At 41.8% G+C, this 14,364-nt stretch overlaps 1 protein-coding gene across 4 annotated transcripts in view; it reads right to left on the bottom strand.

Moving 5' to 3' along the window:
- Window positions 1–14,364, bottom strand: part of FYN (FYN proto-oncogene, Src family tyrosine kinase) — a 138,053-nt gene that overhangs the window by 43,503 nt on the left and 80,186 nt on the right. For 3 of the 4 annotated variants that reach the window (XM_068184273.1, XM_068184271.1, XM_068184274.1), the window contains exon 3: window positions 9,635–9,769. The exons of the other annotated variant lie outside the window; for it this stretch is intronic. The gene's annotated coding sequence lies outside the window, so the exon portion shown is untranslated. The remainder of the gene's footprint in view (window positions 1–9,634; window positions 9,770–14,364) is intronic. 4 annotated transcript variants of the gene reach the window in all.

Here is a 14,364-nt window from a genome sequence, read left to right on the forward strand (position 1 = left end):
GTGCAGAGAGCAAAACACGGGCAGTGAGCAAATGCTATGTGGGACATAGCACACGAGAAATCCCAGCTCAACAGGAAGGGTGGGGAGGTGCTGACCACCTGAGCAGGGAAGAGTGAAGCCATTAAATCAGCCTGCTTAAAAGCTGCAACATGGGCTTATTCACCTCAAAGCAACTAAGTGATATGCAGGATTTACTGTTTAAAGAATTTCACAGCCTTTTTGTTGGCTTGCAGACTTACATCCCTGTGAAACTCTATCACCTCCTCCCTTTCCCCTCCCAGCTCTGTTTCTCCTCTTATTTTTTCCCATGTGCTTTCATGAAGAAAGTAAAGAAAAAACATTAAAGAAAAAAAGAGAGAGGAAACATGAAATCTAGAAGACCAGTGGGAGGGAAAGTGGTTTTCTTGTTGCTCATTCACAAACGTTCAGCTGAGCAGAGAAAAAAAAAATCCCCACTGAAATCCAGTAATATTTCACGTATGAATTTACAACTGCTGACAAGACAATCCTATATATTTCATTTACACACTGATAAGGAAAAAATTGAAGTGATAAAGCAGCTGCAAAAATAAAAATTGCTACAAGTATTTATTCTGAAAAAAGTGAATAAACAAGGGGATGGTATACATATATACTGGTAGTTTAAAAAAATTTTTGGTTTTTATTGCTATGAATTATATGTATAGAGAACCAGTGAATTATGAATGTCTTGATTTCAGTTTGGTTTTTGCTTGCTTTATCTTTTTGCTGACAACAGCAGCACACAGGGAAGGAGAATTTGATGCAAAGTGAACGACTGACAAAATGGGCTTTTTCTTTCTCTTGTCCCCTCCCACTGTCAAAGTGTCTAGACAATCCAAGTATAAAGACTGCTTGATTGCAGCCTCTTGTAAAATGTGACAGAGGGTGTTACATGCACACATCTTTTCAAGCCAAGTCCCTGAAACTTGTCTGTTCTTGGCTCAAAGAAACAGCGTTGTAGGGAGTTGGCTAAATGTGAGAGAATACATGTATGCATGTACATGCCTAAAGTGATTTCAGCTTACTCGGGGGTTTCATAGACAATAAATATCACCTCTATTCAGCACTGGCCTTTGTGTCAATGGATGGAATCCAAAAACTAATCTCCTTCAGTATCACAGAGCAGGATTTTAATATCCAAAATTTTTATCTCCCTGCATGTCAGCATTTGGAGCTGTGGAAGGCTGGAATTATTCAGGCAGCTCTGAGATCACCAAACAAAATCTGGAGTTGCTTTACACTAAACTCTCTAGAGATGAGAACACAATGTTGCTCATCCAATATACTGTGCATCTTACAGTAAGGGAACAAGTTTTTAATCCACTTCCACTAGGAAAGGCAGCATTTTTCAGATGTGTGAGTTATGGGTCGCACAGCATTATCACAGTCTGACACTGGTAATGTTAAAAGGTATGTAACTGACCTAATTTAAATGAACGTTTCTAATGCAAGCAAGTTGAATTTAGTTATTTTGAAGTTGTGTTTTTACAGGCAATGTCAGATGTGTTTTTATGAAAACATATAACCCCTCATTTTCATGGGTTTTGAGACTTCCTTAGAGACAAATGAAAATCAACATATCATTTGTCTCCTTTCTTGTCCTTATTACATTTCTTGGACTGCAACATTAACATTGCAACCAATCCAATATGTGTCTAACCAGAAGAGTATTTTCCACCCACATTGTGGAAACATTAGTTGACAAGGATATAAAATTCATTATATCATTATTAATCATTTATATAGTCATAGCACCTTAATCACTTTCAGGTAGGATACAGATGAAGGCTAAGGAGATGAATTAACATTATTATTATTACTGTAAATAATCCTCCTTTAGTTTTTATTTTTGTTCTTGACACAAAATGGAAGCCAAAACTGAAACTCCCAACAAACTCCACACAGACATCCACTCCATTAACAAAAACAAAAGCTGTCCTCTGCTGGCTAATCAAAACCTAGGAAAAGTCCAAGAGTAGGAGGAAAATTCCTTTTTTTATACTTCTATTTTAAAAGTAAAAGCTCCAACATGTGATATCTGAAAAGCCAAAAGTACTGATTAACCTTTGCTTCTGCAGTAGTAAGCATATGGATGGGGGGGAAGAATGGTGTAAATTCACTCCTTCTGAGCATCAGAAGTTTTCTCATAAGCTTTTGCAACTCACATCTGAAAGTCTGAATTATGGTACATCTTCAGAACCTTCTTTTTTTAGAGTGTTAAGAGAAAATATGTTCTAAGAGTGTTTGAGAGAGAGGTACTGGGAGGTGCATGGAAAAACCTGTCTACCCTGCACCCTTTGATCCATGCTGTGGCCTCTGTCCTCCAACCCCTTGCACACGAAAGGGAACTGGCACAGGAGAGGGCTCCAGCCCGCTGAAGAGATGGAGAGCAGGTTCAGACCCAGCAGGGTGCATTCTCTTTCCTCCTGGACTTCTCTGGAATGAAATCTGATGGCATATTTTTAAGATAACTTCTCTCAGTAAAAAACACGAAAGGGATAGGCTGGATGACTGGTAACTAGCAACTGCCTTTTTCTGACCAAGTGTTACAAATCTTGTCTGGAAGGCATCAGCAGGGAAGCTGAGTTAAGAAATATTTATGTTAAAAGGAAATCAGAGGCAAAAAATCCTGGCTTTTATTCAGTCTCTGTGGTGAACAGGCATGAATCAAACTAAGGGTTTCATCCAGCATGGCTGTGAAAAATGAAATCTCTAAGGGCCATCTTCTTGGTGCTTTATGTTTTGCTGAAAGCACCACAGAACTATCAGTCTGTGACATCAAATAAACCAAATTTTACAAGCTACTGTAGGATTCAATATTCAAAATGCCACATTCTGAGTTACCATGAAGGTTCAAGGAGGACAGAAAAGGCTTTCCAAGAATAAGAACTCCAAGAATTTTTAAAAGAGACTTTTAAAATGACTGTGGAATGCCTCCTGCAGGCTGTGTATGGGAATAATCAACACAGAAATTTAGACCAAAGTTGAAAATGTCTTATTTTCCATGCCCTATTAGTAGCTCCTAGAGACAAAGTGATGGATTAGGTATTTTGAAACACAACTCTGATACCCATTAAACTCCCCAATTTTTAGAGAAGTCTCACTCACCCACTTTGACCATTGCAAGTCACTAGGAAGGCATTCCAAGTTGGGCAACAAATAGGCACTTTAAACCAGTCTTATGTAGGTCAGTAATTCCCACGCTGTCTGCTTGGTGACCTCTCTTTGACTCATATCTATGCTGATGGGAGCATTTTGGATTTCCAGAATTAATACTGTGTCAGTTTCAAGAAAACTCAAATGAAACAGATGGAATAAAACAGCAGCACTTATTGCATTATTTTTTTGGTTTTGTCTATTAACTCTTGGACATTTTAGAGGACTGCCTACATTCCAGCTTAGCCAGTGATTTCCCAATTTTTAGGTCAGAGAGATACAACAAATACTTTAAAATTCAAACTCCTGGGTGTTATTTATTATTTCCCAGGCTTGTGGGTTGCAGGTTACTATAGATACATATAATTTTTATACTAAGATCCAATCTAGAAAGAATATAATTTTACTGCATTGTGATAGATCCAGTTCAGCCTTGAATAAAGCTGGAGATTTGTGTAGAATTCTTGCAAATCTACATGTGCACCACACTTGTCATGCTGCATTAAAAAATGTAAATCAGAGAAGACACAGTACTACCACTGGATGTCCTCTGACTGTTAAAGATATGCAGAAAATCTCACATACACAAAGTCATGAACAAAAAGCCAGAAACACCAGGGCAAAACTTCAAGTATGTTTCAAAACAACATTCAAAAATTCCTGGGCTGCATAATTTGATTTTTAATGCTTCACTCCCAGATTCTGCTTTAGTGGTCTGAACAGAAAGAAAACCCCAGCAGTTCAATTGTTTATCTGTAGCAGTCAAAAGTCAGGCTGTTGCCCAGTGTCCATGGCCATCCATGGCTGGAAGAGCAGTCTCAGCTGAGCTCCTGCTGCCATACTGCCCTGGTTCAAAGCCAATGCCTTTTACAATGCTGGAGTGCTCTTACTATTGTTTCTTGTCAGCTTACAGTTGCTTTGGAAGTCCTCTACAATGGTGGCAGAAGGCATTCAGGAAAGGGAGCAGCTCCAGCTGCTGCAAGAAGAACAGACCCTGGAAGGGGCTTTGAAGTGCCATATTCTGCCCTGCTGTTCCTCCCCATTACTGAGTGACTGGGGACACAGCCCTGGAAACAACAGCTTCCTGACAATACAGACAAGGTTTAAGTTATAACACATGCCCACAAAGCGTGGCCCTGTGCTTGCCTTCCCTCTTTTCCCCTTTGAGACTGGCACTAGAAGACAGTTATGAAAAATGAAGGTTTGGGCTTCACCTTGCCCCTTTAATTTCAGCCAGCCTTGGAGGTCAGGACCAAGGAAGAGAAGGTGCATGTTGAAGGACTTCACTGAGCTACAACCAGAGCCTTGGCTTCTGCCAGAGGCTGTGAGCCCAGCTGTCCATGGGGCAGGGCGAGTGGCCAGTCAGGGCCAGGAAGAAGAGCGATGAATGTCTTGGTCCCCCTCTGGCAAGAGATTTACTACAACCCAGACAATCTGTTCATTATCCATATAGATATATGATCTATTTATTACAAGTTAGAGAGGAAAAAGGAAGTCAGTGTTCCAGCTGGGCAGGGGGAACAATAACCACGTCCACATGTTCTTTGAGGGTCAGTTGTGGTGGTGGGACTGGCTGGCAGCTGTCTGGTGGGGACGTCACCTGGCAAGGCCACAGGAAGCTGCATTACCACAATGCTGTTTGAGCAGCCGTAATCAAAAGCTCCCCAGAGCAAGAAGAGAAGATAAACCCTCCAAACTGCCCATGAAAGGACATGTCTCCACCCTTCTGGTTTTGTGCAGCTTCTTTGCCAGCCAAATCTGTGAATGTCAGAGCCTCATCTTTTTCAAAAAACAGTGAATTCTCCTCCACTCCCTGTGATACATCCCTTTCAGCAAAACCAAACCAGAACAAAACACAAGAAGCAATTAAAGGCTCACACTGCAATCTCTTAAAGTTACAGTAACTGAGTTATGCCTCGTACTGTCTCAGGGCTTTTATTACTTTGAAAAAAAGATGCCCTAGAAAAATGCAGTAGTTCTGAGAAAAGGTTCTTCTGTGTTTGTTTTTTTTTCCCCCACCAACCTCCAAACTTCACTTGTAATCTAAAAGAAAAAGTCTTATGTGTAACTAACTTCAGAGGGAAGGCCTGCAGGTTTTACTCTCATGAACTGAACAGCAAGTCGGCCTTAAAACTGCACATAGGATTCTTTTATGCTTAAAGTGTGTTAAAAGAATCTTTGAAATTAAGAACTAATGGCAGCAGCTACTGCTTACTCTAGAGTTAACCCCCACAAAGGACAGATCTATCCCTGGTTCTGAGAGAACATCATGTAAATTCGACGGTGTGATTTCGAGCTACATTCCTCCTTCATCAGGCTGCTTGTGGTAGCTCTATTCATGAGCAGAGAGAAGTGGGTGGATGGTCTGCATAAGCATTTTGAGCTAATGCACCTAAATTTTGAAGTGCCTTTTAAGTGTGTAAATTAGAAAACCTATAGCAAGAGAACAACTGCTGCAAATGCCAGAATAATTTTGTCTTGGAAAGAGAAGAAGTAAAACAGTGTCTCCACTGATTTCCTCTTTCTTTTCTCCCATTAGGAGAACAGAGAGATGATTGCAGGTTGATTCACACTGTTCTGATTTTTTTCTTTCAATTCCTATTTTTAGCTTCTCCCCAGGATTAATGGGTGTTCATCTGACCCACAGTGTGGGAGTGGAGCAGAGCAGAGTGCCAAATGTGAATCAGGATGGGCAGGGAAGGAAGGGGGGAAAGGATGCAGTAAAGAAGTTCTGCAACTGTTTGCCACTATGTACCATGAAAGGGGCATAAAAAAAGATCTCTCAAAAAAAAAAACCAAAACCCCTCATTGCTCCTCCCCATCCCCCTTCACCCATGTAGGAATGAAACTAACCCCTTCTCTGCCTTGTCTGATTTCTGTGTTGTGACCAAAAAACTTGGAAGATGTGACAGCAAGAAAAAGGGAGCAAGATGAGTCTCAAATCAGGAGACTTACTTTGAAACCCTTCCAGACACCATTCCCTCCTGAAGGGGCTCTCATTTCTTCTAGGTTGCTACCGCTAACATTTTAATAGAGTTATTTAAATCTCTTATTTGTCCAGTTACACTGGAGGAAAAATCCTCTTTTCCTAAACACGAGCAAATATTTGCCTGTGGCCAGCTCACAAAGAAACTCCCAGCTTTCTAGCCCCATCATTGTAGCTGGCTTCATCTACAACAGCAAAGATGCTGACAGGCAGGGTCCCCAAACGGAGTGGCAACCACATTGTGAAAAAGGCAGTGAGTGTGAAAGTACTGACTACACCAGTAATGGGACACACAGAAACCCTGCCTATGCTCACACACCCACGGAGAATTCTCTAGTGAGACCTGTTCTCTCAAACCCAGCTGTTGCCACTGCAGTTCCAGTGTGTGACAGCAGCTTACTGCTAGATGACATCTTAGGTAAGTTTACTGTGTCTGGACGGGGTTCAGTTTCTCCACAGCATCCCAAGCCCTGCTGTGTGTGCTTCAGCTTTGTGAACAGAACAACGTTGATAACTCACCATGTTTAAGTTATTGCTGAGCACTGCTTGCAAAGCATCAAGACCTTCTTTGATTTTCACTCTGCCACTGTCTCAAGTAGGCAGGGGGAGGTTTGGGAAGGGACCGAGCTAGGAAAGCTGAACCCAACTGACCAAAGGTATATTCTACACCCTCAGTGTGTGAGGAAGAATCCACAGAGGTTTCTCTATTTCTGTGTATTTAAAACAAAAAGGCAAAACTGGGTGGTAATCTGGAGCAGATAGGGAGGGTTTCACTGAAAATGACTGTGATATGCCTTGTGAAATACACAACTGCTGACAATTCAGGAGATCTGGAGATCTTGTCTGGGGTTCCTCCCTATTTCCTAGCACAAAGAGACAAAAAGCTGAAGGCCACTGAAATTAACAACTGTGCTGTCCCCACAGCATAGGGGACACATGTCAGATTTGTGGATTGTATTGTGAAGGGAAAAGGACCTCTTGACAGGGAACAAATTGACACTCTAAGCCAGGCTGGCTGGGAGAGTCAGGTCAAATAAGCAACCACAAGCACATTTAGCACAAACCGGATATCGAGAACATCAACCAAAGCAAAGGCTGTGAGAAGATGACCCTTTTCAGTTGCTTATATGCTAATTACAGGATTCTGAAAAAAACTGATAAACCCTCTGCCTATAAAGTAGCAATGCAAAATAGTAATCTTGGAAAATAATAGCTATATTTAGACTATTATATTAGTAACAGAAACAGCTGTAGCCAATTTAAAAAATCCAAATGGAAGAGGGTGGTGCCAGGCCATATGTGTCACAAATGACATCTGAGTGACCCACAACTAGGAAATAAATAATCTTGGAGAGTTACAGGGATGATAATCTTCTTCAACACTTACATACAAGAAGTACAAAATCCCCTCTTGTGTCACTCTGAAGACCTTATGTCACTAGCACTAACACAGGCCTCTCCTTTCCAAAGGGCTACAAGTGACAAGTTACTAACCCCTAAATTCAAAAAAGGATTGGCCTTCCTAACCTTGTGAAATTAAGCTCTTGCCAATGAGTCATCTACAACGCTGGCCTTGCAGCACCAAAGGGGATAGGAGCAGCTCACAGCATGATCACCACAAGGTGAAGAGCTGAACTCCACCACACACGAGCTAAACCCCACGGTGGTCACACAAGCACCCACCCATGTGCAGCAGGACCCACCTGCTTCCTGCCCCAGCCAGGGGCTGCATTGGGCAGGAGCTGCAGAGCTGGCACACGCACAACTCACCGCTGGTTGGGTAATGTAGCTACACCTGAACTGCCTGTGAGTCATACGTGGGTTAGCACAGGAGCCAGAGCATCCCTGCTCGAGACTTTGTCTCAGTAGAGAGGAAGCAATCACAAACCAGAAGGTTACTGGTTGTTTAGATTGAAAAGGACCAACACTTCCTGTGCAAATAGTTAACATTGTCTGCAATCAAATCCAGACCAGAATTTTGTGCAATATGTGAGCGTACGCTCTTTATAGATACATAAATTAAAGTCCTGGTGCATGCTTTCTGAGAAGCAGTTTCACAAAACTAGAGTGAATGGGAGTCAAATCAGGCTGAAGGAGAACATACAGAAAATTGCTGACATCTGCAAACAGTTTAAGACATTTCCTAAATGCCTACAGTGTTACAACCATGGAAATGGGCTAGATAAAAATAACGCACAACAAAAAAAACCCAGCAGCTGGGCTTACCAAGGAAGTGAAAATACATATAAAATGTTATATAGAAAATTGGTACATGAAAGGGGGAAGAGGAAGAGATAATTAGAAGCAAAAAAACTAAAATAAAGATTATATACAGGAAACAAGAAGATATTAGAAAAAAATAAAGGCCCATAAAATCAGAAACACATTTTAGTTTTTTTTCTAAGCAGATTATGAAAAATGAGTCCTGAACAATAAAAATTGTAGAAACATTCATAATAATGTGACAGCAGCAGAAGTAATTGAGTAAATGTTTCTGATTAGCACACAGGTAAAAGGCTGGATGATCTGTTTATGATGATGATAACGAAATAGCTTCCTACCACAGCAGCCCCTGGAGAGGGGATGTTAAGCAGCAGATAAACGATTCTGGGTGATTCAGATTAGTTGCTAGAAATAAACTTGTCTCAGAAGGTTTACAGAGGTAGCCTTGGAGCTGCTACTGCATCTAAAGCAGTTCTTGGCCCTCGGGGAAGGACCAAGGACAGGAAGAAGGCTCATACTGGGCTACTATTTGAGAAGGGTAGAAAGTAATTACAGGCCAGTTGGATGAGTCTCCAGTATTTTGCAGAGGATAGAACAACCAACATCGTCCTCAATTAACAACTTTTTTCAAAGCTCTGTAATTAAAGTCAATTAACTTGGCTTTAAGGAAAATAGATCCTGTCAAACTAATTTGATGTAATTTCTTGCAAAAATTACAAGTTCACTTGATGAAGGCAGCATTGTTAACAGTATTACAAATCTATGTCATTTGACTTGCTCTGTTGAATGCTTTGAAGCCTACATGGAGTGTCTCCATCTGTACATGGAAATCAGGACTCCATTGGTGGAGAGCACTGTATAAGACCAGGCTAAAACCTTGAACCTATTTTATACTGAAATCACTTTTGAGTCCACAGTCATACTAGAAGTATTAAAAAGCTGATAAATTAAGGAAACCAAAGTGTAACTGTAAATCGGAAACTATTAGCAAACAAATGGGTTCCTGTTGGATTCCACAGGCACTGGTGATCATCCCTTTACTATTTAATAGCCTTACCAGTGACCTGGATTAAAGTTAAGTCATTGTGGTTAGACATGAGACTGGGAATGGCAGAAAACAAACCACAAAAGAACAAGCCTGACACAAAGCAACTGGGGTCTGTAGAAGATGGGAGAAACCAGTTTAGGTGTTAATATGGCCAAGTACAAAATCACCTTATGAGAATGAAGAATCCAGGCCATACTTACAGGATGAGAGGGAGAGAGAGGACTCTATCCTCCGAAGCAGAGACTGAATATGAGACCCGGGGTCCTGGGAAGCAATCAGCTCGACATGAATTCCCCACGCAAGGCTGTGGCCAAAAGGGCTAAAGCGAGCCTCAGCTGTACAAACAAATGAAAATCAAAAGATGAGTAGGTAGGTTACGGTGACGCTGTATTTGGTTCTCATTCCTCTGCTCCGTGAATAACATATCAGGTTCTGCTGCTCCATTTTACAAAAAAAACTGTTGGAAAAACTGGAAGAGTGTTCAGGGAAGAGAAATTAAATAACTGAAAACACTGGGCTACAAAAAGCTTTGTTATAAACAAAAATCTTAGAGGGAATTTTGTTATTTTGTTCATGGTATAGCAGTATTCTTACACTGAATAAATTTGATAACAGCAGACTCTGATCTAGCAAAGGTAGATATTGCGTCAGGACTGAAAATTATTCCAATCCAGGCTGTGAACAGGCAAGTTTGTTCTGCTTGCTCAGCAATGATGTGTTATAGGCAATTAATCATTAATTAACCCTTTGCACCACAGTTGATGAGGTACTGCCCACCTCCGCAAAGCTGTGAAAGTAACCGTGCTTGATTCAAAAAGGATGCGTGCCCACACGGCTTGGGTTAATTGCTACGAAGCAGGAGCTCCTGCAGGTGAGCTGAGTGGTCACAACACCACACTGTGCTTTGTGTTGCCACCAAGAAACACTCCTTCTCCTTGCAGGATATTAATCCTGGCAGCCTTCCTGCTCACAGCTTACAAAACATCTCTGGGGAAACCCCAGGCTTTTGGGGATGAGGTGCCATTTAAGTATGGTTGACACCCAACTGTCCATCTTCTGCAGGATCTGCAGGCAGCCTCTCTCAATTCCCAGCACCTGGCTGCACACAAAACCTCACTGTACAAAGCTCCTCACACTGAGATGCCAAGGAAACCACTTTTAGGAAAATGATGGGTGTTGTTACGACTCTGCCACTGAGAAAGCACCGGTGAATCGTTGTTTCAGCAATTCACTTCATCCGCTGCTTGCCTCTGGGACCTTGTCCCAGGGATCTGGCTGGGATCTCATTGCAGCAGCACCCGGCCACAGAAAGTGACCTCAGAGAATCATGCTGTGGAAAAGAGTCCTCCATATCTCACTGATATTTCCTCTCCCAAATTCACCCTTTTAGGATTAACTGGTGGGCTCTAGCTAACTTCTTCATGGAAACAAGTTAGATCCTTTATGCAGAATGAATGGATATGAGCACTACTCCTGCAGGAACCTCCCAAGTCACTCAGAGTGTCTACATGTCTTCTTCTTCCCTTTCTGCATGCTGAGGGAACTGGGTGCTGCCAAGAAAGCTTTTGGCTATCTGTCCCAAGGCTGAGGTTGGGCATTTGGGTTCCTGGGGACCATGTGTTCAGCTGTGGGGCCTTGGTGACCGAATTTGCTTCATCTCACAGCTTGCCAATATTTAAATTTGGTGTTTTTTAAGGAGGCAGCACAAGCTTTTGTGCATGCTGTCTGTCTTAACCTGGGCCTTTGGCCAGAAAGTATTAATTCTATCAATGTGCAGGAGTGGGAAGGCTGGAAGTGTTTGATTTGTGCCAGTTGCTGGCATCATCTCATTTTAAGCTTCTGGAATGAACCCATTTATGACTGAATGCTGCAGTGTAAATTCTGCAAATAAAACAGATAAAATAATTTCAATTACTAGAACTCAGGACTAGCTCACATATGCCACTCCAGAGATTTAGAAGGCGTTATTTCATACAAACATCTAATTAAATTTAATTATGGTTCTAGTTATTTTTATGTTCAACAGGTGGAAAAAATGTGTTTTTCAAACTTTTGGTTACACTCAGTAAGTGATGCCTGCTAAAACACAGCATGCACTGCATAATAAAATCTTGGTCGTATGTCACAAACATAAAAGAAAGATCCTGTCTTCAGTAAACATGTAGTACAAAGCTTCTACAGAGTGAATCACAGCAAGAAAGTTTGTAAAAATTTTAGGGAGGAAAAAGGCCTGTCCAAGTGTGGTGGGCATGTACGTGTATGTGTACATGCACTCACACACACCCCACCACTTCAGCTCTGCTATGTCCAGCATTCCTATCAACAGTTCCTGTCAGCAGTCAACTCAAAACTGTGATTGGCAACTCTTTAGTCACTAACAGAGCAGAAGTTTAGGGAAAGCTGATCAAGGACAAGGTTCCAGAGCTACTAATAAAAGATGAATCAGAGCCTGCAAAAGTACAGTTTGAATTGTGCATTTTTGCCTCTTTATACTTTCTGTCCTCCTGGATACATTTTTCCCCCTCTCTCTCTGGCAGAACCTCAGCTACATCCTACAGCATGAGGATGTTCTGTTAAGCACACATGCAACTGTGTTTTTAAACCTTGTAATGGCTTCTGTCAAAAGATGTACCAAGGATCACATAGGCCAGACTCCAGAAATAGAATTTTACAGATGAAGTAACTGTGAGAATCTTCATAACTATAAACGATAAAAACTACATGGAGGCAAAGAGCTTTAATGCATGGATTTAAAATTTTTTTTTTTTTAAATATTGCAAAGTAAATCAGATGCAAGGCTTTTTCCTTTTATTCTAGACACACAGACACAGAATTAAATAGGAGAATGTGAAACTAACCATCCCATCTGCCTTTGTAATTCACCCAGACTAGACACAGAAATGCTATGGAATTTAATGCAATGAACCCCAGAAGTGTCACTTTCACAAATCTCAAGAGGCATCATTGACCTGAGGCTGGCTGCAGTTTCTGCCCCAATTCCAGTTTAATGTATTCCGGTCTGACCCTCAAGCGACAGTGCTGCTGGAGAACACGCTAAGAAACAAATGCAGGCAATTGCTTTGACATAATTCTTTTGGACGCAGGCAGATCGAATGTGCTGATGTCAACAGAGACCAGAAAAGAGTTTTATCCAATCTCCTTTCCTCACTGAAGAAAACAATGAGGGGAAACAAAGCACAGCCCAAACCCCAGCCAAACAACATGCCCACCTCCCAGCAGCAATACTGATACATGCTGAGAAAGAGAGAACCAAGACAAATGTTCCTAAAGTAGCATTTGTATGTATACACAGCATTTCATTTATAGCTTAAATATGCTCTAGCATGCTCTGTGCCTCCATAGTTTGAAGTCAGAGAACATTGAGACAACACAGACATTTTTCTGCACAGGGACAACAAGAAGAGAAGTTGGGAACATTTTTTTCCGTAAGAAAGATAAATTATGGTAGGAAACCAGATCAAGGATTACACAATGTCTATCCTGAGAATAAAAGACTGAGCTAAAGATTTTCTTCTCCACTTGGTGATGTTGCTCCTGAAATGACTTCTGTAAAAAGAGGAAGACCCACACATCAATGATACAGTTTTTCAGAACTCACCAGGGAAAATACTAGGGTTGAACGTGGCTGGTCCCTCAACTTTATACAATAAAAACCAAACAAAAAAGCAGATCTCAAGCTCATTTCCTCCTCTCCCTTTTACTGCCTCTCCTAAGAAAGGCTTACAGCTCTGCTATTTACAGTTTTTCTTTTCTCCCAGTCCTCCAGCTCCTCCCCCATCAGTCCATACGGAAAGATTGTCTGCAATGGTTTAATACAAAAAACAGGTGAGATACTTAAGGCTTCCCCTTTCTGTGTGCCTGGAGTGTTTCCAGGAAGAGAAAGTCCTGTGAGGATTCTCATTTTGCTCTTCTGCAGCTACTTGTGTGGGTCACTCTACCACAATAAAAGCCTGCATCTGTCATCTGACCACGATTGAGAGACAGATAAAGATTACCATTTTTAATGTCCGTAGGAAGTGTGGTCTGAGACAAGAGTGATCATGTGTAACAGCCACTGAAGCTACTTGATGTGGAACATTAAACCACCCCTACACAAAGTATAAGCAGACTTTTGTCCTTCGTCTACCACCCTTTATGTGACCTGCCCCCAGAATGTGGCCACAAGTTGTAGTTCACAGTTTGGCTGAGCATCAGAAGCCGCAGAATCTTTTACTCTATGCTGGGACCTGCATAAGCATCACAAGGCTCAGGCAATAAGGATTTTAAGGCCACCAATCATCAGGAATTATACACAATTTAGTAATAAAATAATAAGAGTGGCTTGGGTTGGAAGGGACCTTAAAGACCATCTTGTTCCAACCTTTTGCCATGGGCAGGGACACTTTCACTAGACCAGGTCACTCAAAATCCCACCCATCCTTGCCTTGAACACTTCCAGGGATGGGGCATCCACAGCTTCTCTGGGCAACCTGTTCCAGTACCTCACCACCCTCACAGTAAAGAATTTCTTCCTCATATCTCATCTAAGCCTACCTTGCTCAAGATCTTTATTAATGGCATAGGCAGTGAGATCGAGTGCACCCTCAGCAAGCTTGTGGATGCCACTGAGCTGAGTGGTGCCATTGACACACTGGAGGGAAGGGATGTCATCCAGAGGGACCTTGACAGGCTTGACAGGTGGGACTGTGCAAACCTTGTAAAATTCAACTAGGCCAAGTGCAAGGTCCTGAACCTGGGTCAGGGCAATCACCAGCATCTGTACAGACTCGGGGGATGAAGGAACTGAAAGAAGCCCTGTGGAGAAGTACTTGGGGATACAGGTGGATGAAAAATTGGATATGAGCTGGCAACATGGGACTCCAGCCCAGAAAGTCATCTGAATCCTGGGCTGCATCAAAAGCAGTGTGGC

Source organism: Anomalospiza imberbis, chromosome 3, assembly GCF_031753505.1.
Source record: "Anomalospiza imberbis isolate Cuckoo-Finch-1a 21T00152 chromosome 3, ASM3175350v1, whole genome shotgun sequence".
Taxonomy (NCBI): Eukaryota; Metazoa; Chordata; class Aves; order Passeriformes; family Viduidae; genus Anomalospiza; species Anomalospiza imberbis.